A 25,770-nucleotide genomic window follows, 5' to 3' on the forward strand; every position below is an offset into this window, starting at 1 on the left:
GGGCCAAGGCTAGAATATCCACTGCTGTGTGCAGACAGGAAAACACAGGTCCCACGGGGGTGAGGGGTGGGGCCTGACCTCCTACACTGAGGCCAAGAATAACCCCAGCTCAGCCTGCCTCTGCCTCTTACTCACTTATCGAACACTTTGGAAACAGGATAGTAAACAAGTCCTACACTGCCCAGGGGAGCACCCAGGCCAGATAGAGACAGGCCATGACAGGCCCCATGAGGGCACAGCCCAGGGAGCTGTGGGTTCCCAGGAGGGCTTCCTGGAAGAGGAGTCATTTCAATGCTAAGCTCAGGCCAAAATCTCAGAGTCATCCTTGACTCTTTGCTCTCTCATAATCTGTCTGACATATCTGGAAAACCCTGTTGGCCCCACCTTCAACATATCCCAAATCCAGCCTCCTCTCTCTACTTCCATGGCAGCCACCCTGGTCCAGCCAACATGATCCCTAGTCTCTTTGCTCCTGCCTTTAGCCCAGTGGCTGTCCTAATTGTGACAACCAGAGGGATCCAGTTAAAAACCAAGTCAGCTCATGTCCCTCCTCAGCTAAGCACCCTCCCAGGACCCCCACCTCATTCAGGATGAAACTCAAATTCTTGGGACACTTGGGTGACTCAGTCAGTTAAGTGCCCGACTCTTGATCTAGGCTCAGGTCATGATCTCACTGTTTGTGGGATTGAGCCCTGTGTTGGACTCTGTGCTGATAGGGCAGAGTCGGCTTGGGATTCTCTCTTTCCCATTCTCTCTGCCCCTCCCCCACTCTATCGCATTCTCTTGCTCTCTCAAAATAAACAAATAAACTTAAAAACAAAAAACAAAAAACAACTCAAGTACTTACACAGCCCTCCACCATCTGGGACCCACCTCTTGCTCTCTCTGACTTTAATTTCAATGACCTCTCTCACTCTGCCCAGCTACACTAAACTGTGCCCCAAACACTCCAGTTAGGTTCCACCCTCAGGGCCTTTCCACTGGCTGTTCCCTCTTCCTCAAATGCTTTTTCCTAGCTCCTTTCGTCACTTCTTCAGGTATCTACTCAAATGTCACCTTCTCCAAGAGGTCTTCCCTGACTACCTTGTACAAAGTGGTGACTGCCACCACCACCTTTCCTGGTCATCCTGCTTTATTGTTCACCATGTGACATACTGTATGTTTTTTATTATGCATATTTCCTCATTATGTATTGTTTGCTCCGGGACCTAGAACAGTGTCTGACACATAGTAGGTGCTCAATAAATTTTGTTGAATGATTGTGTGACCTGAAAGGGAAGCCCAAGAAGCATTGTAAGGGTATTCCAGGCAGAGGGAACCATGTGTGCAAAGGCTTAGAGGTAAGAGGCGTTGCTTGTGTTGAGGATCTGTGAATCATTCAGTATAGTAGGAGAGTAGGGGATGCTGGGGGTGGGAGAAGGGAAAGTGAGAGTCAGGGACTCGGAAGCCAGACCAAGGAGGCTAGATATTATCCTGAGAGCAACGGGGAGTCACATAAGAGGGACATGATCAAATCTATATTTTAGACAACAATTTGGCTGTCATGTTATGGATTGGTGAGGCTGTGAGGGGCAGGCATCCAGGCGAGCATGAGCCATGGCAGGAGAGATAAGGACTAGGGACAGTGGTCATTGCACTGTCCCAAACAGTAGTCACCAGCCATGTGTGGCTATGAAGCCCTTGAAATGTAGCTGGTCAGAACTGAGATGTGCTGTAAGTGTAAAATACACACCGGATTTCCAAGACTTGCTATGAAACACAAGAATATATAAGAGCTCAGTAATCATTTTTGTATTGGTTACTTGTTAAAAAGATATTATTTTGGATACCCTGGGTGAAATAAAATATGGGAAAATTAGTTCTACCTGCTTCTTTTTGCTATTTTTAATGTAGTTATTGGAAAATTTAAAAATTTTTGTGGTACATAGATCTCACAATCTATTCCTGCTGGACAGCCCTGATTTAGAAGGTAGAACAGACAGGGATTGGTTGGTGGACTGTGGGGATGAGGGAGACCCTCATTTAAGTTACAGGTCTCTCCCTTCCAGCTGCTCCTTTCTGTTGAGACCGTGGTCCAGAGGCAGAAAGAACGGGCTACAGAGGAAGCAGTTAGAGTAAGTTCTCATCTCGACATAAGCACACACACAAAATTCCTGTCTTTACAGTAAGAACTATCCAGAAATGAGACAGGTCAGCAGAACAGGCAATGAGTCCTCTGTCCCTGGAGGTCGATAAGAAGAAAATTGAAAACCACCATTACACAGAGGAAAGGAAGTTGAGTTGATTAGTTATTTTCAAAACATGGTCCCTGGACCAGCAGATTCAGCATTGCCTGAAAACCTTTTAGCAATGCAAATACTCGGGTCCCATCTTAGTCCTACTGAATGAGCAACTCTGGAGGTGGGACCCACAATTTGTATTTAACAAGCCCTCAAGGTGCTTCTGATACCTGTTCAAGTTTAAGAATCACTGGACTACAGGAGCTCCTGGGTGGCTCAGTCAGTTGAGCATCCTACTTTGGCTCAGGTCATGATCTCAAGGTTCCCGGGTTCAAGCCCTGCGTCAGGCTGTGTGCTGACAGCTCAGAGCCTGGAGCCTGCTTTGGATTCTGTCCACCCCTCTCTCTGCCCCTCCCCTACTTGTCCTCTGTCTCTCGAAAATGAATAAATGTTAAAAACAAATTTTTTTTTTTAAAGAATTACTGGGGGAAAAAAAAAGAATTACTGGGCTATAGAATACTTCCTGTCATTTAAAGGTTTCAATGAGTGGCACATAGTAGGTGCTCAAAAAAAAAACAAACCATCTTCACCTTCTGTTTGTTTCCTAATCCCAGGTGAAGGTACTTCCCCTCTCGGGGCAAATGAAGACTTTACTTCCTGCAGCACCTGGTTGTATGTGAACTTGACACAGGATAGAGGCACAGCCTCAGGGCATTTCCTATCTCTTGGACATGGGCAGATTGCCAGGACTGCGACAGAGCTACCAGAGGTTTAAGGGAGGCTCCAGCTCAGCTCCCTCCTTAGGTGACCTCACTATCCTGTGGGGGGGGGGGGGGGGGGGGAGGGGTCGTGATTCATGAGAGAACCTCCCACTGTTCTGTGGGCACAGCTGATGGCCCCAGGGAAGCCAGGTCAGCAGATGAGCGTGGCATCCGGCTTCCCTGCATTCCAGAACTGCCAGCGGGGGCCGCCTGATTCAGCAAACACGTGCACTCTGGAGGCAACAGACAGCGGTCTCCACATCCATATAAATGGGGAGATGGCAGTCCCTATCCACCGAGACACTATTTGTATACAAGGCTTGGAGCAGTGTCTGCATACAGTCAGCCCTCAATACCCCTTGGCATTCTTGTGATGAGGCCACCGGGATCTCTCAGGCAGGTGGGAACTACCCAGGGACTTCTTGGGTTTGAGAATTATGCCCTGCAGGTGTAGGGGGGAAAGAATGTGTACCTACTATGAACACCCAGGAGTCTGGTTCTCTATGTGAATTTTTGCTTAATCACCAAATGGACGTATGTGAGGACAGGGCTTGTCTTTTTTTTTTTTTTTTTATGTTTATTTACTTATTTATCAATGTCTTTATTTTTAATTTTTTCACTTTTGAGAGACAGAGTGCGAACAGGGGTGGGGCAGAGAGAAAGGGAGTCACAGAATCCGAAGCAGGTTCCAGGCTCTGAGCTGTCAGCACAGAGCCCGAGGTGGGGCCCAAACCTAGGAACCGCGAGATCAAGACCTGAGCCAAAGTCAGATGCTTAACCGACTGAGCCACCCATGTGCCCCAAATATTTATTTATTTATTTTGAGAGAGAGAGAGAGAGAGAAAGAGAGAGCACAAGCAGGGGACAGGCAGAGAGAGAAGGAAATAGAGAATCACAAGCAGGCTCCACACTCAGCGAGAAGCCCTACGTGGCACTTGATCCCACATCTGCGAGATCACAACTTCGGCCAAAACCAAGAGTCAAACACTTAACCAACTGAACTACCCAGGCGTCCCGAGGGCAGAGCCTGTCTTAATCACCTTGAGACATTTGTTAAATGGACCCTCTAAATCAGGAGGCGTTGTCCCCATTTCATGGACAAGAACATTGAGGGTCAGAGGGCTGAAATGATTTCCAAATCACATAACTAACTGGGAAGTGGCTGGGTCAGGATTCGAAGCCAGGTTACCCTGAACTCAAAGCTGGGATTTTTCTACTCCTCCATGCAGAACCCCCGACCTAAGCTCCTGGTTGAGAAGTCCCTGAGCATGTCATTGAAATCCATCTTTGAGGAGTTAGCCTCTGGCCTAGACTAGAATCTTTGCAACTCCATACTCTCTCTTTCTGAGGACTCTTAAAGCTTTGAGTCAGCAGTGCAGGGTAAAGATCCAGGAGTGTCTTTGATATGAAACATATGTTATTTACTAACTCTGAGACTTTGGGGGAGGGCAGCCTCAGTTTCCCCATTTGTAGAATGGGGATGATAATATATTTTTCTAAGAAACTAATTGCAAATAGACATCTTTGACACAATCTGGGAAGTGTGAATGTGGATTCAATATTAGATTATTTAAGGCCTACTGTTATTGTTTGTTAGGTTGATGATAGCACATCAGTTATGTAAAAACAACGTGATCTGTTGGTGATGCACAGTGAAGTGATTACTAGTGCTATGACACTGTGTCTTAAAGGTGTGCTTTAAAGCAGTTCAGTAAGGGGGACAATGTGGGAGCAGGAGACAGGAATCACAATTGGCTAAAGTCGATAAGAGCAGAAGCTGGGTGATTTGTAGGTGGGAGTTCATTATACAATCATTTCTACTTCTGTGTATGTTTGAAGTTTCCATAACAAAAGTTCTTAAGAATGCAGCGTGTCACTGGACCCGCATTCCCCAGCATCTGAGAGGTGGTCCTGTTCTTCAGTAGCATCTGGACTGTGGCTTCCATGTCTTTGTTGAAAGCCGGTATGGAAGCATTTAGCAATGGGACACCAGGAGACTCCTAGCGGGAAACACTAGCCACGAACTGTGAACTGTCCTGGTGTTGTCTGACCTGCAAGTCCAGTCGTGTTCTGTAGAAGGGGCTCGACAATCTCTGTAAATAGGGAAGTGTGAGTTGTTAACTTTCATGACAAATAGAGTGGAAAGAAGAGATGGGGGAAGGGAGAAAGGAAGCGAGGAAAGGAGAGAAGGAAGGAAAAAAAGAAAGAATAAATGGAGGGAGGGAAGAAGGGAGGAAGGAAGGAAGCTTTGGAGAGCATCTTGAGATCTAAGACCAAGTGTTTGGAAATAGCTCATCTCTGCTAGAGCAGACAGGGCCTTCAGCCAGGGAATTCTCCTAAGAACTCTGGGAAGTGACTCTCCTGCAAGTGCTGTCTGGACTGAGCTCAAGCCCAGATGTCACACGACACATCTGTCCATGGGCGTCAAGGGCAGGCCCAGGACACTCACTGATGAAGCCTGCGGATGTTCAGATGCAAGCCTGTGTGTCTGGAATGGCACCCAGTTGTCTGCCTGGAGGACGCACCCGCTCCTCAAGGCCTGACTCACGCATCCCACCTCTCTCCCCTGTATTCTCATAGTCCTTCCCTCAGCCATCACACATCAGCGTATGTCTCCCCGGTAGGTGTGATGATAATAAAACAGCAACAACTAACAGCTACCATTCACTACAGGCTTGCCGTGTGCCGGGTATTCTGCCAAAAGCTTTACCTCCTGAGGTAGGTGTCATTATTTCCATTTTACAGATGTTGAACTGAGACTCAGAGAGATTGAGTCACTTGCCCAAGCTCACACAGCTAGAGGGTACCCAGACTTAGCTCTATTTTCCCACAAAGTAGTTGTTCTAAGCTGCAGCTCTATTCAGCTTGCCTCTATATCCTCCTGTGCCTTGCAAATGGCCTGGCTCATTGGTAAAGGCTTAAAGGGACACTCACTTAAATCCTTGGCTTCCCCCCAAGGCTGGGGGTATGCCACCCTTTCCCAGCACCCTGCCTGCCTCATTCACTCCTCAAATTTGTGATAGAACAAGAGTTCAACTTTGTTTGCTTCAAGCCACAAACATCTTTCTCCATCTCAGAAAAAAGTGTAGTCTTATAAATAGCCCAAAGCTGAGAGCTGGGAGGTCTCCAGTTATGGAGTTCTGGCTCCAGCTGTGTGACTTTAGCCAAATTGCTTAATTTCTCTGGGCCTCATTTTCATAGGTCAAATGGAGAAATCACCTACCACAGGAAAAAGTGTCTGAGAGTGCTCAATGAGTGTTTCTTTTTAGTTCTGAGGTAGAAAGTGAAAGAATTTATCCAGGCACCTCTGAGGTGGTCTGGGATCTCACAACATGGAGTACCAGGAGATGGGCAGACAGCCCTGCTGAGATCCAGGCAGAAGTGGGACCTAGGGGGAGGAGCCTGTCCTCCCTGGGACCAAGTGAAATAACCCCTGGGCCAGAGGGGTGTGTCTGGGGACGAGAAATTGGTTCCGATGCCTGGGCCTTCTCCTCGGGCAACACCTTAAGCCCTGACCACGGACCAGTATGAGTGAGAAGGAAGATTTGTTGACAAAACCCATCTTCAGACATCTATTGGGCACCTACTGGTGGAAAGTTCAAGAATTAACCAGTTCTGACCCCCATTCTAGATTAATAGCTGGGCACATGATTACCAGAATAAAGATTACATTTTCCGAGTGCTCTAATACCTATGTGTGGCCAGCCAATAGATCGTAAGAGAAAGTTCTATTCCAACTGGAATGTGGAGGTGATGGCAAGAGTCAGAGTAGCAGTATTTGACCATGAGGCAATACTGGAAAGGTTAGCTATAATGAGAGCAGACATGTAAATGGCAACAATATAAACCAGAAAACAAAGAACCATGTCTTTGAAGTGTGGAAAGAAAGTAACTATCAACTTCAAATTCTAAATCCACCTAAATATTTAAGAGCAAAGGCTTAATAAAGACATTGGCAGACAAAGAGTGATTTCCAGATTTTTGCTGGAAAAAAAAAAAAAAACTTTCATGATTTCCTAGATCAAGAAAAAAGAAATAGGGGCTCAGTTGGTTAAGTGTACGACTTCAGCTCAGGTCGTGATCTCACAGCTCATGAGTTCGAGCCCCACCTCAGGCTTTGTGCTGACGGCTACAGCCTGGAGCCTGCTTCAGATTCTGTGTCTCCCTCTCTCTCTGCCCCTCTCCCTCTCCCTCTCCCACTCATGCTCTGTCTCTCCCTCTCCTTCAAAAATAAACAAACATTAAAAAAAAATTTTTTAATAGAAAAAAGAAATTGAACACAAAAGGAAGAAAAGAATTGAAGGAATTATTAGTAAAGAGAATTGGTAAACATGGGTAAATCTAAGTGCTCTCTGAAATAATACATAACTTGAGATGTATAAATACAAGGTAGAATTCAAATTTGTGATGAACAATAATACACAGCAGCCTGGATATATTGGAGTTAAGGTATTATAAGATACTTGTATTATCCAGGAGGTGAGTAGAGGTATTAACTTATAAATTAAATTTGGATTTTGGTAAATCAAGTTTGTCTGTTAAAATGTTAAAGATAATCCCTAATTATCTTGATATCATTAATTTGTCTTTAGATGTTAAAGATAATCCCTAAACTAATAAACTAGAGGGGCGCCTTGGTGACTCAGTCACCTGGGTTGCAATGACCACGCAGAGCCTGGTTGGTATTCTCCCTCTCTCTTTGCCCCTCCCCACTCACACTCTCTGTCTCTCTCAAAATAAAAATAAATAAACTTAAAAAAATAAACTAATAAAATAGAATGTACAACTTCCATCAAAGGGAAAAGAAGGGAGGGATAAAGAAAATTCAACCTATCCAATAACAAGCAGGAAATAGCAAAGAAAAGGCAGGGTAAATTGCACAAAATATAAGTGAGAATAAAAGTAAGCCAACCATGTCAGTAATCATAATGAATATAAATGGACCAGTTTTGCCACCTGACCAAATTGGACTTTAAGAAATTCAATGTTGGTGGGGCGCCTGGGTGGCTCAGTCGGTTAGGCAGCCGACTTTGGCTCAGGTCATGATTTCGCAGTCCGTGAGTTCGAGCCCCGCATCGGGCTCTGTGCTGACAGCTCAGAGCCTGGAGCCTGTTTCAGATTCTGTGTCTTCCTCTCTCTGACCCTCCCCCGTTCATGCTCTGTCTCTCTCTGTCTCAAAAATAAACATTAAAAAAAAAAAAAAAAGAAATTCAATGTAGGCATCTCAAAGTACTGTAGGAGAGGTGGATTTTTAAAAACTTTATTTTGATACAAATTATAGACTCATAGGAAGCAGGAAAAATAATACAGAGTCCCACATACCCTTCACCCAGGTTTTCCCAATGGTGACACCTTATATAAATGTAATACAAGAGCAAATCCAGGAAACTGACATTGGTACAACACCATTAACTAGCCTACACACCTTATTCTGTTTTCATAATTTTTTACATGTGTGCAGTTGTGTGCATGGTTTCTATGCATTTTAGTCCATGTATACAATCATGTAACTACCACCAAATCAATATACGGAGCTTTATACCACCACAAATAAACTACCTTGTACTACTCCTTTTATTTGTAAACTTGTTACTAAATGATGCTCAGGCACTTGGGTCACCATTTGGAAAAATATAAAATTAGATCCATATCTCCCACCATATAGAATACCAAAAGTCATAGCTGAGACCTGCTTACCTCGAACAAAAGCCACTAGAATCATAAACTGATAGGAATCCTGAGATGGTGATTTTTAAAAGTTTCCAGAGGCTGAGTATGCATTAGCATGAGAGTGAAAAACTCCTGGGGGTCACAGTCTTAAGGAGAGCCCCATACTTTCATGAGTTTTACCTCCAGGAACTTCACCAAATTCCCAGAATGAAGGGCCAAGAGACATCTCCTCCCAGTTCTGACAGGGGAGGCAAAGAGTAACCGTAGTGAAATATACCCAGAGTATTCTCCCAAACAAAGGCCTGCTCTAGAGGGAAAAAGGCTTTTACCAATCCTTATCCTATCTGGGGGAAGGACATTTCTCTCACTGCAGCTCCCACTAGCCTTTCTGCATCAACTTAAGTGGAGGAATTAAGCTAAGAAACATGCACAAGAGTCACAGACCAGGGACACAGGTGCATGGAAATACTGACATTTAATCATAAGATTATAAACCGCTTCTCCTCTTCCACCCCTTCCCACACCACAACAGGGCTCTAGAATAATAATAGATTAAGGTGGAAAGAGCTGCAAGATGCGGATTCTCTCTGAGGAGGAGAATCCAGGGAAGCCCAAAGTCAACAGGGAAGATGAAAACAAAGATGCTAGAAGAATGCGAACCCTCTAGCAGCTATATGTACAGGAAACACTAGGCACAGCCCAGCTCCTAGCCAGATTACCATAAATAGTCACACTAGAGGGTTATTTACCCCAGTTCCTATTTACTAAAACAGCATGCCTGACTTCCCACAAAAAAAAATAAAATAAAATAAATCACAAGGCATGCTAAAGGATGAGAAAAAAAGTTTGAAGAGACAAAACAAGCATCAGGACCAGATGCAGATATCACACAGATATTGGGAATGTCAGACAGAGTATTATAATAACTGTGATTAGGGTGCCTGGGTGGCTCAGTCGGTTTAGCATCTGACTTTGGCTCAGGTCATGATCTCATGGTTCGTGGGTTCCAGCCCCGCATCAGGCTTGGCTGACAGCTCGGAGCCTGGAGCCTGCTTCAGATTCTGTGTCTCCCTCTCTCTCTGCCCCTTCCCCACTCACTTCTCTCTCTTTCTCTCAAAAATAAATAAACATTAAAAATATAAAATAAAATAACTGTGATTAATATGTTAAGGGCTCTAATGGAAAATGTAGACGACATGTAAGAGCAGGTGGGCAATGTAAGCAGAGAGATGGAAACTTCAAGAATGAATCAAAAGGAGGGGCGCCTGGGTGGCTCAGTCAGTTCAGCGGCCGACTTCGGCTCAGGTCACGATCTCGCGGTCCGTGAGTTCAAGCCCCGCGTCGGGCTCTGTGCGACAGCTCAGAGCCTGGAGCCTGTTTCAGATTCTGTGTCTCCCTCTCTCTGACCCTCCCCTGTTCATGCTCTGTCTCTCCCTGTCTCAAAAATAAATTAAAAAACGTTAAAAAAATTAAAAAAAAAGAATGAATCAAAAGGAAATGCTAAAAATAAAAAACACTATGATAGAAATGAAGAATAGTTTTGATGGGCTCATTAGTAGACTGGATGTAGCTGAGGAAACAATCCACGAAGATGTCAGTTCTCCCCAGTTTGATCTATTGGTTCAACATAATCCTAATAAAAATCCTGGCAAGCTATATTATAGACATCAACAAACTTGATTCTGGGGCTCAGATCAACAAACTGATTCTGATCCTGGTTAAGCATCCAAATCTTGATTTTAGCCCAGAGCATGATCTCAGGGTTCATGACATCAAGTCCCGCATCAGAATCTGTGCTGACAGCATGGAGCCTGCTTGCGATTCTCTCTCTCCCTCTCTCTCTCTGCTCCCTCACCTGTGCACATGCACACACACGTGTGTTCTCTCTCTCTCTCTCTCTCAAAATAAATAAACATTAAAACAAACAAACTGATTCTAACTTTTATATGGAAAGGCAAAAGACCTCAAATAGCCAGCGCAATACTGAAGAACAACAAAGTCGGAGGACTGATACTATACAACCTCGACACTTGCTATAAGGCTACAGTAGTCAAGAGAGTATGGTATTGGTGAAAGTACACACAGGTAGAACAATGGAACAGAATAGAGAGCCTAGAAATAGACCCACATACGTATAGTCAACTGTTCTTTGACAAAGGAGCAAAGGCAATTCCATGGAGGAAGGATAGTTTTTTCAACAAATGGCATTAGAACAATAGTATGCCCACATGCGAAAAACAAACTTAGGTAGAGACCTTGTACCTTTCACAACAATTAACCCCAAATTAGTCAGAGACTTACATACAAAACATGAAAGTATAAAACATCTAAAAGAAAATATTGAGGGAAATCAATATGAGCGTGAGTTTGGTAAAGAGTTATTAGATATGATACCAAAAGAATAATCTATGAAAGTGGGACTTACTACTTTATTAAAAGTAAAACTCTCTGCAAGAGACACTGTTAAGAGAATGACAATATAAGCCACACACTGGGAGTAAATAATTGCAAATTACTTTTCTGGTAAAGGACTTGTATCCAAAAATAGACACATTCAAGACTCCTAAAACTCAGCAATAAGAACACACCTCACTGAAGAAGATACAGAGATAGCAAATAAGCATATAAAAAATGCTCACCATTATTGTCATAAGGAAATTGCAAATTGGAACAACAATGAGATACTACAAGGCACCTATCAAAATGGCCAAAAACACCAAAAACCAAAAACCAAAAAACCCAAAACTGAACCACCAAACACTAGTGAGACCGTGGAGCAACAGAAATTCTCATTTATTTTTAGTGGGAATGGAAAGTGGTTCAGGCACTTTGGAAGACAGTTTGGCAATCTCCTATAAAGATATAGATAGCTTATAGCACATGATCCAGCAGTCCCAATCCTAGCTGTATATGCAGCTGACCTGAAAACTCATGTCCACCCAAAAACCTGCATGTGAATGTTTATAGCAGCTTTATTGATAATCACTAAAAACTGGAGGCAACCAAGATGTCCTTTGACAGGTGAATGGACAAAAAAAACTACAGTACATCCGTGCAATGGGATATTATTCAGCATTAAAAAGAACTGAGCTATCAAGCCACAAAAGACAAGAAGGAATCTTAAATGCATGTTGTTAAGTAAAAAAAAAAAAGCCAATCTGAAGAGGCTACAGGCTGTATACTTCGAACTATATGACACTCTGGAAAAGGCCAGACTATAAATACCGTAAAAACGATCAGTGGTTGCCAGGGGAACCAGGAGAAGGAAGAGGAGTAATTAGATTAAGCACAGAGGATTTTTTTAGGATGATGAAGCTATTCTATATGAGAATGAGTACTTGATACTATTTCTTAAAACTCAGAACTTTTATAGCACAAAGAGTGAATCTTAGTATATTCAAATTTTATAAAACCATTCAGGAGTTGTCAGGGGATTCCAGGATGGAACACAGAATGTGACAAAGCAATTGAACTGTATTACAAATATATGCAACCACTTCACTGAATAGAGTGGGGGAGAAGAGTGTTGATATAAATCCTTCAGAAATGAATGGAAGGTGCAAAACCAAAGGCAAAAGAAGATATACATAGTAGTATACTATACTTGATCAAATTGTTTCCCATGGGGATACAGGCTAACGAATCTGCTATTGCTATACATATACACTGGAACCGAACAACTAGGTAATGAGTGGCTGATGGTGAAAGCCAGGTTTCTTATTGTTGGAGTAGGATGTTACAATTAATTAAAGGAAGGAGGCTAGGGGCACCTGGGTGGCTCAGTTGGTTAAGTGTCCAACTCTTGGTTTCAGCTCAAGTCATGATTTCATGGTTGTGAGTTCGAGCCCTGCATTGGGCTCTGCGCTGATAGCGTGGAGCCTGCTTGGGATTCTGTCTCCTTCTCTCTTTCTCTGCCTCTCCCCTGCTTGCTCTCTCTCTCTCTCAAAAACAAATAAACATTTTTAAAAAATAAAAGAAGGAGGCTAGAATAATCCATGAGGTAATGGATAAGAATTGGAAATAATGGGGTACCTGGGTGGCACAGATGGTTAAGCACCTGACTCTTAATTTTGGCTCAGGTTATGATCTCATGGTTCATGAGATTGAGCCCTGCATTGGGCTCTGTGCTGACGATGTGGAGCCTGCTTGGGATTCTCTCTCCCTCTCTCCCCACCCCCCACTCTCTCTCTGTTTCTCTCTCAAATAAATAAATAAATATTAAAAAAAGAGTTGAAAAAAAACAGTTGGACATTAGCACAAACTCATGTTTAGCTTAACAGAGATAGAAATGGTTACATAAATAAATTTTATAGGTATTTCGATGAGTAGGTCCTTGCTGCTCCTTGCTCTGTCAGCTGAGAGGGCCTACAACCAATGACACCCCAGTAGCAAAAAGTACATCCAGCACCCGAATCTTCATTTCTAATACCATTCTCCAATAAAAGAAATCAGGACTCTTTAGAGAAATGGCTGACATTGGACTGGGTCAGGAAATAAACAGGATGAGTCTGAAGCACCTTGTAGTACCAGAAAATAAGGAAGTGCTCAAACACGCACACACGTGCGCGCGCACACACACACACACACACACACACACACACACTGATCAAGGTATGTCAAAAGGATACAAGAACCAACTGAAACTGCTCCCAATGGCCAAAGCTGAAATAATTTGAGCAAAAAAATTAAAGTAGTACCACATTATAACCCAAAGTATAAAATAAATATCCACGGGTCCACAATGATATAAATAAAATGATTGAGTACATACATAAATGGGAGAGAACAAACAAATATCTAGCACAAAAGAATTTAAAGTAGTATATGCAGATATTCTGCCCTCAAGAAGCATAACACCCCCTCACCCCTAAAATGTAGGTTGTGCTTAGTGACTTTCTTCCAAAGAGCACAGATGGAAAGTGGAAAGGGAGGGGAAAAAAGAGTCACTTTACAGTGGAGAAGCTTGTGAAACACTATCTCAAGACAGGTGATCAAGGTCAACATTAATGGAGATAATTCACATTGATAGTATGGAGTATTGATAGTTGATGTGATGTGATGAGAATGGTGCTTTACCTCTGTGCTCTTCCTCCCAAAAACAGATTACCCCAATCTAACCACCAAAAACATCAGACACATCTCAGTTGAAGGTCATTCTACAATATACCCAAATAGTACTCCTTAAAACTGTCAAGGTCATCCAAAATAAGGAAAATCTGAGAAACTGTCATAACCAAGAGAAGCCTAAGGAACCATGCATGTGGTATCCTAGAGCAGAAAAAAAAAAAAAAAAAGACATCAGGTTAAAAACTAAGAAGATCTGAGTACAGTATGATGTTTAATTAATAATTTATTGGTAGGGGAGGAGCCAAGATGGCAGAACAGCATGGAAGTTTTTTTTGCATCTTGCATCCATGAAATATAGCCAAATCAACACTAAACCATCCTGCACACCTAGAAAACTGATTTGAGGATTAACACAACAACCTGTACAACCTGAACCACAGAACTCAGCAGGTTGGTGGCGCAAAAAGGTGAACTGGGGGAGAGAGAAGCCACAGAGGGCAGGGAGCTGTTTTTGCTTGTGGAGAGTGGACGGATATGGGGCGGGGGGAAGTACAGGAAAAGCACCCCCCTAAAAGCAGCTGGAGAGAAAGTGGAAAAGTAGAAACAGCTGCAGGGACTGCAGGGGCTGAACTAAAAATGGAGAAATGAGAAAGGAGAGGGTTTAAATTCCATTAAGACTCTATAAACAGAGGGAGTGCAGAGTCTGAAACTCCGCAGCTTTATACCTGGTGGTGCTCTGGTGGGAAAGGCAAATCCTCAGGAGCAGAGTGAAGTCTGGGGGGGCCACACGGCAGAGGCAGTTTCCCTGCTGGGAGGACATTAGGTAGAGGCAGTGCGCCCCCCAACAGGCAAAGGTGCCAGGAGACCCCGGAGTACAACCACATTCGTCGGTGTTGGAACAAGGTCGTCAAGGCTGATGCCTGGCGCCAGATGTGTGTTGTGGTTTTCCATAATCCCTGAAATGCTGCTGCTACCTGATCATGTGAACTTTTTCTGGGGCAGGCTGGCACCCAGCTGCAGTCTCTGGGAATAGGTAGCAGCACGGTCCCACGAACATTCCTGGGTGCAACTGGCACCTGGCCATTGCTTGGTGAGACCCTTCTGCAGAGGGTCTCAGCAGGTCAAAGCTGCAGTCTCTCTGAAGTGAGGGGTTGGGAAACACAGCCGTATCTGAGATAAAACTCAGGAGGGAGGTGCTACCTGGCAACCTGACAGCTTGGTCAAGGACAGTGTAAAAGTGGGGAGTGAACGGAAGCCAGAGACGAAGGATGGGTGCACAATTGCTAATCAGGGAGAGCAGAGTTCCGATGCTAGAGACTGAATAGCCGGGGATGCCATTTTCACCCCTTCCGCACATCCACAAACACACCTACAAACACCACAACAATCCACCCCAGTAAGCTAAGCAGCGCCATCTAGTGGAGAGCGGAGCTGTTACACTAAGTCCTGCGGAACTGGGCCAACCTCACTCTTCACAAATACCACAAGTCTCTCCACCTGCTTAGTTTCCGGACTATAAAGTGCTTCATAGTTTGACTTCTAGGGGAAAACAATGTAATTTCAATCATATTTCAGTCTGTTCGCTTGTCTGTCTATTCAATTTTCTTTTGTTTTCTTTTTGTTTCTTCTCTTTTTCTTGAATACAGAAAGAGAAAAAATTTATTTTTATTTTCAATTTTTATTAAAAATATTTTTCTTTAATTTTTTTCTACTACATTTTTTACTTTTTTGTAAATTTTTCAAATTCTATTTTCAAATTATTTTCAAAATCATTTAATTTTATTCTATTTCATTGTATTCATTTTAAAATTTTTCAAACATTTTCCTTTTCTCTCTCTCTTTTTTTTATTTGTCTTTTTTCCCCTTTTTTCCTCTAATCTATCAAGCTCCTTTCTACACCCAGACCAAAACACACCTAGGATCTAGCATCATTTATTTGATTTGTGTGTGTGTGTGTGTGTGTGTGTTGTTAGTTTTTTTATTTTAATTTTTTTTACCTTGTTAATTCCTTTTCTTCCTTCAAAATGACAAAATGAAGGAATTCACTCCAAAAGAAAGAGCAGGAGGAAACTACAGCCAGGGACTTAATCAACAGAGATACATGCAAGAAGTCTGAACCAGAATTTAGAATCATTATAATAAGAATACTAGCTGGGGTCAAAAATAGATTAGAATCCCTTTATGCAGAGATAAAAGAAGTAAAAGCTAATCAGGATGAAATAAAAAATGTTATAACCGAGCTGCAATCTCAAATGGATGCCACGGCAGCAAGGATGGATGAAGTAGAGAAGTGAATCAGTGATACAGAGGACAAACTTATGGAGAATAATGAAGCAGAAAAAAAGAGGGAGACTAAGGCAAAAGAGCACGATTTAAGAAATATAGAAATCCGTGACTTATTAAAAAGGAACATCAGAATCATAGGGGTTCCAGAAGATGAAGAGAGAGAAAAAGGGGTAGAAGGGGTATGTGAGCAAATCATAGCAGAAAACTTTCTTAACCTGGGGAAAGACACAGACATAAAAATCCACAAAGCATGGAGGACTCCCATTAGATTCAACAAAAATCAACCATCAACAAGGCATATCAAAGTCAAATTCACAAAATACTCAGGCAAGGAAAGAATCATGAAAGCAGTAAGGGAAAAAAGTCCTTAACTGACAAGGGAAGACAGATGAGGCTTGCAGCAGACCTACCCACAGAAACTTGGCAGGCCAGAAAGGAGTGGCAGGATATATTCAATGTACTGAATCAGAAAAATATGCAGCCAAGAATTCTTTATCCAGAAAGGCTGTCACTCAAAATAGAAGGAGAGTTTAAAAGTTTTCCAGAAAAACAAAAATTAAAGGAGTTTGTGACCACTAAACCAGCCCCGCAAGAAATTTTAAGGTGGGCTTTCTGAGGGGAGAAAAGACGAAAAAAAAAAAAAGACCAAAAGCAACAAAGACTAGAAAGGACCAGCGAACACCACCAGAAACTCCAACTCTACAAGAAACATAATGGCAATAAATTCATATCTTTCAGTACTCATTCTAAATGTCAATGGACAAAATGCTCCAGTCAAAAGACATAGGGTAACAGAATGGATAAGAAAACAAAATCCATCTACATGCTGTTTAAAAGAGACCCACTTTAGACCTAAAGCCACCTTCAGATTGAAAGTAAAGGGATGGAGAACCATCTATCATGCTAATGGTCAACAAAAGAAAGCTGGAGTAGCCATACTTATATCAGACAATCTAGACTTTAAAATAAAGACTGTAACAAGAGATGAAGAAGGGCATTATATCATAATTAATGGGTCTATCCATCAAGAAGACCTAACAATTATAAATAGTTATGCTCCAAATGTGAAACACCCAAATATATAAATCAATTAATCACAAACATAAACTCATTGATAATAATACCATAATAGTAGGGGACTTCGACACCCCAACTACAGCAACGAACAGATAATCTAAACAGAAAATAAACAAGGAAACAATGGTTTTGAATGACACAGGCCCAGATAGTCTTAACAGATATATTCGGAACATTTCATTCTAAAGCAGCAGAACATATATTCTTCTCCAGTGCACATGGAATGTTCTCCAGAACAGATCACATACTAGGACACAAATCAGCCCTCAACAAGTACAAAGAGATCAAGATCATACCGTGGGTATTTTCAGATCACAACGCTATGAAACTTGAAATCAATCACAAGAAAAAATGTGGAAAGGTAACAAATACCTGGAGATTAAAGAACATCCTACTAAAGAAAGAATGGGCTAACCAAGAAGTTAAAGAGGAAATTAAAAAGTACATGGAAGCCAATGAAAATGATAACACCACAACCCAAAACCTCTGGGACGCAGCAAAGGCAGTCATAAAAGGAAAGTATATAGCAATCCAGGCCTTCCTAAAGAAGCAAGAAAGGTCTCAGATACACTACCTAACCTTACACCTTAACAAGCTGGAAAAAGAACAGCAAATAAAACCCCAAACCAGCATAAGATGGGAAATAATAAAGATTAGAGCAGAAATCAATGCTATCGAAATCGAAAAAAACAGAACACATCAATGAAACCAAAAGCTGGTTCTCTGAAAGAATTAACAAAATTGATAAACCACTAGCCAGTTTGATCAAGAAGAAAAAGGAAAGGACCCAAATAAATAAAATCAAGAATGAAAGAGGAGAGATCAGAACCAACACAGCAGAAATAAAAACAGCAGTAAGAACATATTATGAGCAATTATACACCAATAAAATGGTCAATCTGGAATAAATGGACAAATTCCTAGAAACATATAAACTACCAAAACTGAAACAGGAAGAAACAGAAAATTTGAACAGACCCATAACGAGTAATGAAATCAAATTGCTAATAAAAAATCTCCCCCCAAAAAAGAGCCCAGGGCCAGATGGCTTTCCAGGAGGATTCTACCAAACATTTAAGGAAGAGTTAACACCTATTCTCTTGAAACTGTTCCAAAAAATAGAAATGGAAGGAAAACTTCCAAACTCTTTCTATGAAGAGTTACCTTGATTCCAAAACCAGGCAAAGACCCCACTAAAAAGGAGAACTATAGACCAATTTCACTGCTGAACATGGATGCAAAAATTCTCAACAAGATATTAGCCAACTGGATCCAACCATACATTAAAAAAATTATTCACCATGATCAAGTGGGATTTATACCTGGGATGCAGGGCTGGTTCAATATCTGCAAAACAATCACTGTGATTCATCACATCAATAAAAGAAAGGACAAGAACCACATGATCTTCTCAATAGATGCAGAGAAAACATTTGACAAAATACCGCATCCTTTCTTAATAAAAACCCTCAAGAAAGTAGGGATAGAAGGATCATACCTCGAGATTATAAAAGCCATATATGAAAGACCCAATGCTGATATCGTCCTCTTTGGGGAAAAACAGAGCTTTTCCCCCAAGGTCAGGAACATGACAGGGATGTCCACTCTCGCCACTGTTATTCAACATAGTACTGGAAGTCTCAGCCTCAGCAATCAGACAACACAAAGGAATAAAAGGCATCCAAATCGGCCAGGAGGAGGTCAAACTTTCACTCTTCACAGATGGCATGATACGCTATATGTGTATCATTGGGAAAACCCAAAAGATTCCACAAAAAAAAAAAAAAAAAAAAAACTGCTAGAACTGATCCATGAATTCAGCAAAGTGGCAGGATATAAAATCAATGCACAGAAATCAATTGCATTCCTATACACCAACAATGAAGCAACAGAAGGAGAAATCAAGGAATCAATCCCATTTACAATTGCAAATACCTAGGAATAAATCTAACCAATGAGGTGAAAAATCTATACACTGAAAACTATAGAAAGCTTATGAAAGAAATTGAAGACGGCACACACACACACAAAAGGAAAAATATTCCATGCTCCTGGATACGAAGAACAAATATTGTTAAAATGCCAATACTACCCAAAGCAATCTACACATTCAATGCAATCCCTACCAAAATAACACCAGCATTCTTCACAGAGCTAGAACAAACAATCCTAAAATTTGTATGGAACCGAAAAGACCCTGAATAGCCCAAGCAATCTTGAAAAAGAAAACCAAAGCAGGAGGCATCACAATCCTGGACTTCAAGCTATATTACCAAGCTATAATCATCAAGACAGTATGGTACTGGCACAAAAACAGACACTCAGATCAATGGAACAGAATCGAGAACCCAGAAACAGACCCACAAACATATGGCCAACTAATCGTTGACAAAGCAGGAAAAAATATCAAATGGAATAAAGACAGTCTCTTCTGCAAATGGTGCTGGGAAAACTGGACAGCGACATGCAGAAGAATGAACCTGGACCACTTTCTTACACCATACACAAAAATAAACTCTAAATGGTGAAACACCTAAATGTAAGATAGGCAGCCACCAAAATCCTCGAGGAGAAAGCAGGAAAACACCTCTTTGACCTCAGCCTCAGCAACTTCCTATTCAACACGTTTCCAGAGGCAAGGGAAACAAAAGCAAAAATGAACTATTGGGACCTCATCAGAATAAAAAGCTTCTGCACAGCAAAGGAAACAATCAGCAAAACTAAAAGGCAACCGACGTAATGGGAGAAGTATTTGCAAACAACACATCAGATAAAGGGTTAGTATCCAAAATCTATAAAGAATTTATCAAGCTCAACACCCATAAAACAAATGATCCAGTGAAGAAATGGGCAAAAGACATGAATAGACACTTCTCCAAAGAAGACAACCAGATGGCCAATCGGCACATGAAAAAATGCTCAACACCACTCATCATCAGGGAAATACAAATCAAAACCACAATGAGATACCACCTCACACCTGTAAGAATGGCTAACGTTAACAACTCAGGCAACAACAGATGTTGGCAAGGATGCAGAGAAAGAGGATCTCTTTTGCACTGCTGGTGGGAATGCAAACTGGGGCAGCCACTCTGGAAAACAGTATGGGGGGTTCCTCAAAAAATTAAAAGTAGAACTACCCTACGACCCAGCAACTGCACTACCAGGTATTTTTCCAAGGGATACAGGTGTGCTGTTTCAAAGGGGCACATGCACCCCCATGTTTATAGCAGCACTATCAATAATAGCCAAAGTATGGAAAGAGCCCAAATGTCCATCGATGGATGAATGGATAAAGAAGACGTGGTATATACACAATGGAGTATCACTCAGCAATCAAAAAGAATGAAATCTTGCCATTTGTAACTACGTGGATAGAACTGGAGGGTATTATGCCAAGCGAAATTAGAGAAAGACAAATATCATATGACTTCACTCATATGAGGACTTTAAGATACAAAACAGATGAACATAAGGGAAGGGAAGCAAAAGTAACATAAAAACAGGGAGGGGGACCAAACATAAGAGGCTCCTAAATATGGAAAACAAATAGAAGGTTACTGGAGGGGTTGTAGGAAGGGGGGTGGGCTAAATGGGTAAGGGGAATTAAAGAATCTACTCCTGAAATCATTGTTGCACTATATGCTACCTAACTTGGATGTAAATTAAAAAATAAAAAAAATAGGGGCGCCTGGGTGGCTCAGTTGGTTGAGCGGCCGACTTCAGCTCAGGTCATGATCTCGCGGTCCGTGAGTTCGAGCCCTGCATCGGGCTCTGTGCTGACAGCTCAGAGCCTGGAGCCTGTTTCAGATTCTGTGTCTCCCTCTCTCTGACCCTCCCCCGTTCATGCTCTGTCTCTCTCTGTCTCAAAAATAAATAAACGTTAAGAAAAAATTTTTAAAAATAAAAATAAAAATAAAATAAAAAAAAATAAAAAGAACATAGGAGCTGATCTGAAGGAGCTCCCAATGGGAAGACCTAGAAAAATTTGAGCAACAAAATAAATAATAATAGTACTAGATTATAACCCAAAATATAAAATGAATTTACATTTGACCATGGATATGAATAAATAACTGGAAAAAAATAAATGAAGGAAAAATCTCTTCCTTTCAGAAGAATTTCAATTAATAAATGTTGAAGGAAAGAGAAATAGAAAACTGCCATTTGGCAGCAATAATAGTAACAGAAAGATCCACCAGTGGATACTAAAATTAGTGGGTGAAAGTGTGCAAAGAAACAGGATATTTGCATAGTGTCAAATGATATCCTCCAAGATATTTATTAAGTACAATGTGCAAAATTTTCTAATTTATTAAGATTTATAAAAATTTAAATGTAAATTTACAAAATTATAAACTTATTAATTACAAAGAGAAACAGAGTGGGGCACCTGGGTTGCTCAGTTGGTTAAACCTCAGACACTTGATTTCGGCTCAGGTCCTGATTTAATGATTTGTGAAATTGAGCCCTGTGTCCTGCTATGAGCTGACAGCACAGAGCCTGCCTGGGATTCTCTCTCTCTCTCTTTCTCTCTCTCTCTCTCTCTCCCTTTCTTTCTCTGCCTCTCCCCCAGCTCACGCTCGCTCTCTTTATCTCAAAATAAATAAATAAAAATTAAAAAACAACAACAATAAGAGAGAAACAGAGCAACTTTATAGTGGTAAAACCCAGTTTAATGATCACAGCTTAGCCAGATGATCAGGGTTAACATCACCAATCATAACACATATGGACATAATGAAGCCCCTGATAAGATGAACCGAAAAGAGCACACATAACACTACATCTGTTGTATCCCTGCCCCCAAAATGCATAACATCAATTTAATCATGAGAAAACCTTAGACAAACCCAAATTGAGGGACATTCCATAAAATAACTGACCAATTCTCTTCCGGAGGGTGAACGTCATGAAAAACAAGAGAAAGAGGAACAGTCACCTGTTGGAGGACACTAAAGAGAGATGACAGCTAAATGTCATGTGGGAACCTGGATTGGATCCTGGAACTAGAAAAGAACACTCCTGGATAAATTAGTGAAATCCATGTAAGGTTTGGTTAATAGTGTTGTACCAATACTAATTTCCTCATTCTGATCGTTGTAACATGGTGATGTAAGGTCTAACATTAAGGGAAGATGAGAGGATACATGGAAACTCCATACTATTTTGTAACTTTTGGGGAGGGCGCCTCTTCTATTTTTTGGAAGAGTTTGAGGATTGGTATTAATTCTTCAAACGTTTGGTAGAATTCACCAGTGAAGGATCTGATCCTGGACATCTGTTTTTTGGGAGGTTTTTGATTACCGATTCAATCTCCTTACTAGTAATTGGTGTGTTCAGAGATTCTATTTTTTCATGATTGTCTTGGAAGGGTGCGTGTTTCTAGGAATTTATCCATTTATTCTAGGTTGTCCAATTTGTTGGCATTCTTTTATGATCCTTTGTATTTCTGTGGTATCTGTTGTAACATCTCCTCTTTCATTTCTGATTTTATTTATTTGAGTCTTCTTTTTTTCTTGGTTGTTCTGGCTAAAAGTTTGTCAATTTTGTTTAGCTCCTCAGAGAAAACAATCAGAGAGATCAATGGTTTCATTGATCCTTTCTTTAAAAAAAAATTTTTTTTAATGTTTCTTTCTGAGAGAGAGAGTAAAGGCATGAGTGGGGGAGGGGCAGAGAGAGTAGGAGACACCGAACCGGAAGAGGTCTCTCAGGCTCCACACTGTCAGCACAGAGCCCAACACGGGGCTTGAACTCACTGTGAGATCCTGACCTGAGCTGAAGTCAGACACTTAACCCACTGAGCCACCCAGGCACCCTTCATTGATCCTTTCTATTGTCTTTTTTATTCTCTATTTCACTTATTTCTGTTCTGACCTTTATTATTTTCTTCTTTATATACGACTTTTTGGTAGGTTTAAAATTAATTCAAAATGTTTGTAGGGGATATACCCAAAACATTAGCCTCCAGAAAGATTTAAAAGAAAAGCATGAAGAAAAAAAGGTCAAATAACTCTAACCAAGATAAAACAGGCATCACTATATTTATCACAGACAAAATAGGCTTTAGGGCAAAAAGCATGATTTTGGAAAAAGATTATCAGTACAAAGGATAAAAGGAATACTTCCCCATGATGTATAATAATTTTAAATGTGTACACACCTAGTAATAATATAAAAATATAGTAAGCAAAAAAGAACAGATTTCCTAGAAGAAATTGAGAAATCAACTATTTAAAGTGGGAATTTGGGGGGTGACTGGGTGGCTCAGTTGGTTAAGTGTTGGACTTCAGCTCAGGTCATGATCTCGCAGTTTGTGAGTTTGAACCCCGCTCTTGTGTGGGTATGTCAAGGTAGATACATGCTTATTAGCTTTTATAAATATCACCAAGCAGTGTTCCATTGTAGCTGCATCAATTTAAAGCACCTACCAGCACCATATGAGAGTTCTATTTATTGCACATCCTTGGTAACACTTAGTGTTGTCCATCCTTGTACACACCTATCACTTTGAACACCATCTCTGTGTGAAGACCTTCCCTTGATCTCTAACTCTGACCCAGTGCTCTCCCCCCATGCAAATGGTGTATCCAATTGTCAATATGACATCTTTCCTTGGATGCCTTGTGGGCATCTCCAAGACAACAGGTCAATGCAAAGATCTTAAGTCCTCCTTCCTTGCAAAGGGTTCCTTCCCTTGATTCCCTCATCCTCATAAAAAGCATCACTCTCTTCTCAGCTGCTCCAGCTAAACGCCTATAATTTCTTCTCCCTCTCATGTCCACATCCAATCCTTCAGCAAAGCTGCTACATTCCGTTTCTATAATACATTCAGGATCTGTCCGTTTGTTCCCACCTTCACCACCGCTCCTCTGATGCAGACCACTATTAATCATGACTGCACAACTGCTTAGCAGCCAGAGAGAGCTTTTTAAAAAAATAAACCAGTCACCTCATCTCCTTGCTTAATACCTTCCAGTGGCTCCCTAGTGCTCCAACATAAAACCCACCTTCTCACCTTGGCCTGAAAGGCTGTGAATGATCTGGCCCCTAACCAGGTACCTCTCTGACCTCTCCTCATCCAGTAGGGGAGTGAGCACATTCCAGCCATTACCTTTTCTTTCTTTCTTTCTTTCTTTCTTTCTTTCTTTCTTTCTTTCTTTCTCAATGTTTATTTTTGAGAGAAAGAAAAAGAGCACATGTGAGCGGGGGAGGGGCAGAGAGAGAGGGACAGAGGGTCCAAAGTAGGTTCTGTGCTGACAGCAGAGAGCCCGATGCAGGGCTCGAATCCATGAACCACAAGACCTTGACCCGAGACAAAATCGAATGCTCAACCAACTAAGCCACCCAGGCACCCCAGTCATTGCCTTTTCTTAAATACATCCGGCTCATTCCTGCCTCAGAACCTTTGTCCTTACTGTTCCCTCTGTCTGATAAGCTCTTCCCTCACATCTTTGCCCAGCTGTCTCCTTCCCATCTGTTTAGGTCTTAACCCAAATATCTCTTCCTCAAAAAGGTCTTCTCCAACCACCTTAGCTAAAGTTGCCCCTCCATACATCTCTATTCTCTCACCCCTTTGTCTTTTCTTTTTATTTTTTTTTTAAGATTTTTTAAAAGCAATCTCTACACCCAAAGTGGGACTCAAACTCACAATCCTGAGATCAGGAGTTACACATTCTACCGAATGAACCAGCCAGGAGCCCCTATTTTCTGTATAGATCTTATTTTCCTGATGTGATCACTTACTTTTTTAATACTCATATCCTCCATTAGAATATAAGGTCTTCAAGGGTCAGGAGCTGTGTGTCTAGTCCCCTGCTATGTTCCTACTGTCTAGAACTGCATTTGCCCCTATGGTAGCCACTAGCCACAGGTAGCTAAATTTAAATTCAGGGGCACGTGGGTGGCTCAGTCAGTTAAGCGTCTGACTTTGGCTCAGGTCATGATCTCATGGTTCATGAGTTCGAGTCCCGTGTTGGGCTCTGTGCTGGCAGCTCAGGGCCTGGACCCTGCTTGGATTCTGTGTCTCCCTCTCTCTGCCCCTCCCCCGCTTGCACTCTGTCTCTCTCTGTCTCTCAAAAATAAACATTAAAGGGGCGCCTGGGTGGCTCAGTCGGTTAAGCGTCCGACTTCAGCTCAGGTCATGATCTCACGGTCCGTGAGTTCGAGCCCCGCGTCCGGCTCTGGGCTGATGGCTCAGAGCCTGGAGCCTGCTTCCGATTCTGTGTCTCCCTCTCTCTCTGCCCCTCCCCTGTTCATGCTCTATCTCTCTCTGTCTCAAAAATAAATAAACGTTAAAAAAAAATAAATAAAAAAAAATAAATAAACATTAAAAAAAATAAAAAATAAATTTAAATTCATTAAAAGTAAATAGTATTAAGAATTCAGTTCTTTAGTTACACTAGTGAGATTTCAAGTGCTCAATAGCCACCTGTGGCTAATAGCTACCATAGTGGATAGTGCAGACAAAGAAAATTTCCAACATTCCAGAAAGTTCTGCTCTAGACAGCACTGTCCTAGAAACCAGCTACCCAATGAGCATATAATAAAATAAAGATATTTTGGGGGCACCTGGGTGGTTCAGTCGATTGAGCATCAGATTCTTGATTTCAGCTTGGTTCATGATCCCAGGGTTGTGGGATCAACCTCCACCTTGGGCTCCACAATGAATGTGGAGCCTGTTTGAGATT

At 41.6% G+C, this 25,770-nt stretch overlaps 1 protein-coding gene across 9 annotated transcripts in view; it reads right to left on the reverse strand.

The window, feature by feature from the left end:
* The window catches only part of TMEM40 (transmembrane protein 40), a 79,815-nt gene that overhangs the window by 52,454 nt on the left and 1,591 nt on the right, over positions 1-25,770 (reverse strand). Inside the window, exon 1 of one of the 9 annotated variants that reach the window (XM_078442736.2) lies at positions 14,443-14,572. The exons of the other annotated variants lie outside the window; for them this stretch is intronic. The gene's annotated coding sequence lies outside the window, so the exon portion shown is untranslated. Of the gene's footprint in view, positions 1-14,442; positions 14,573-25,770 lie in introns of those variants that run through there. 9 annotated transcript variants of the gene reach the window in all.

The sequence above is a fragment of the Panthera onca genome, chromosome A2 (assembly GCF_046562875.1).
Source record: "Panthera onca isolate mPanOnc1 chromosome A2, mPanOnc1 haplotype 2, whole genome shotgun sequence".
NCBI lineage: Eukaryota > Metazoa > Chordata > Mammalia > Carnivora > Felidae > Panthera > Panthera onca.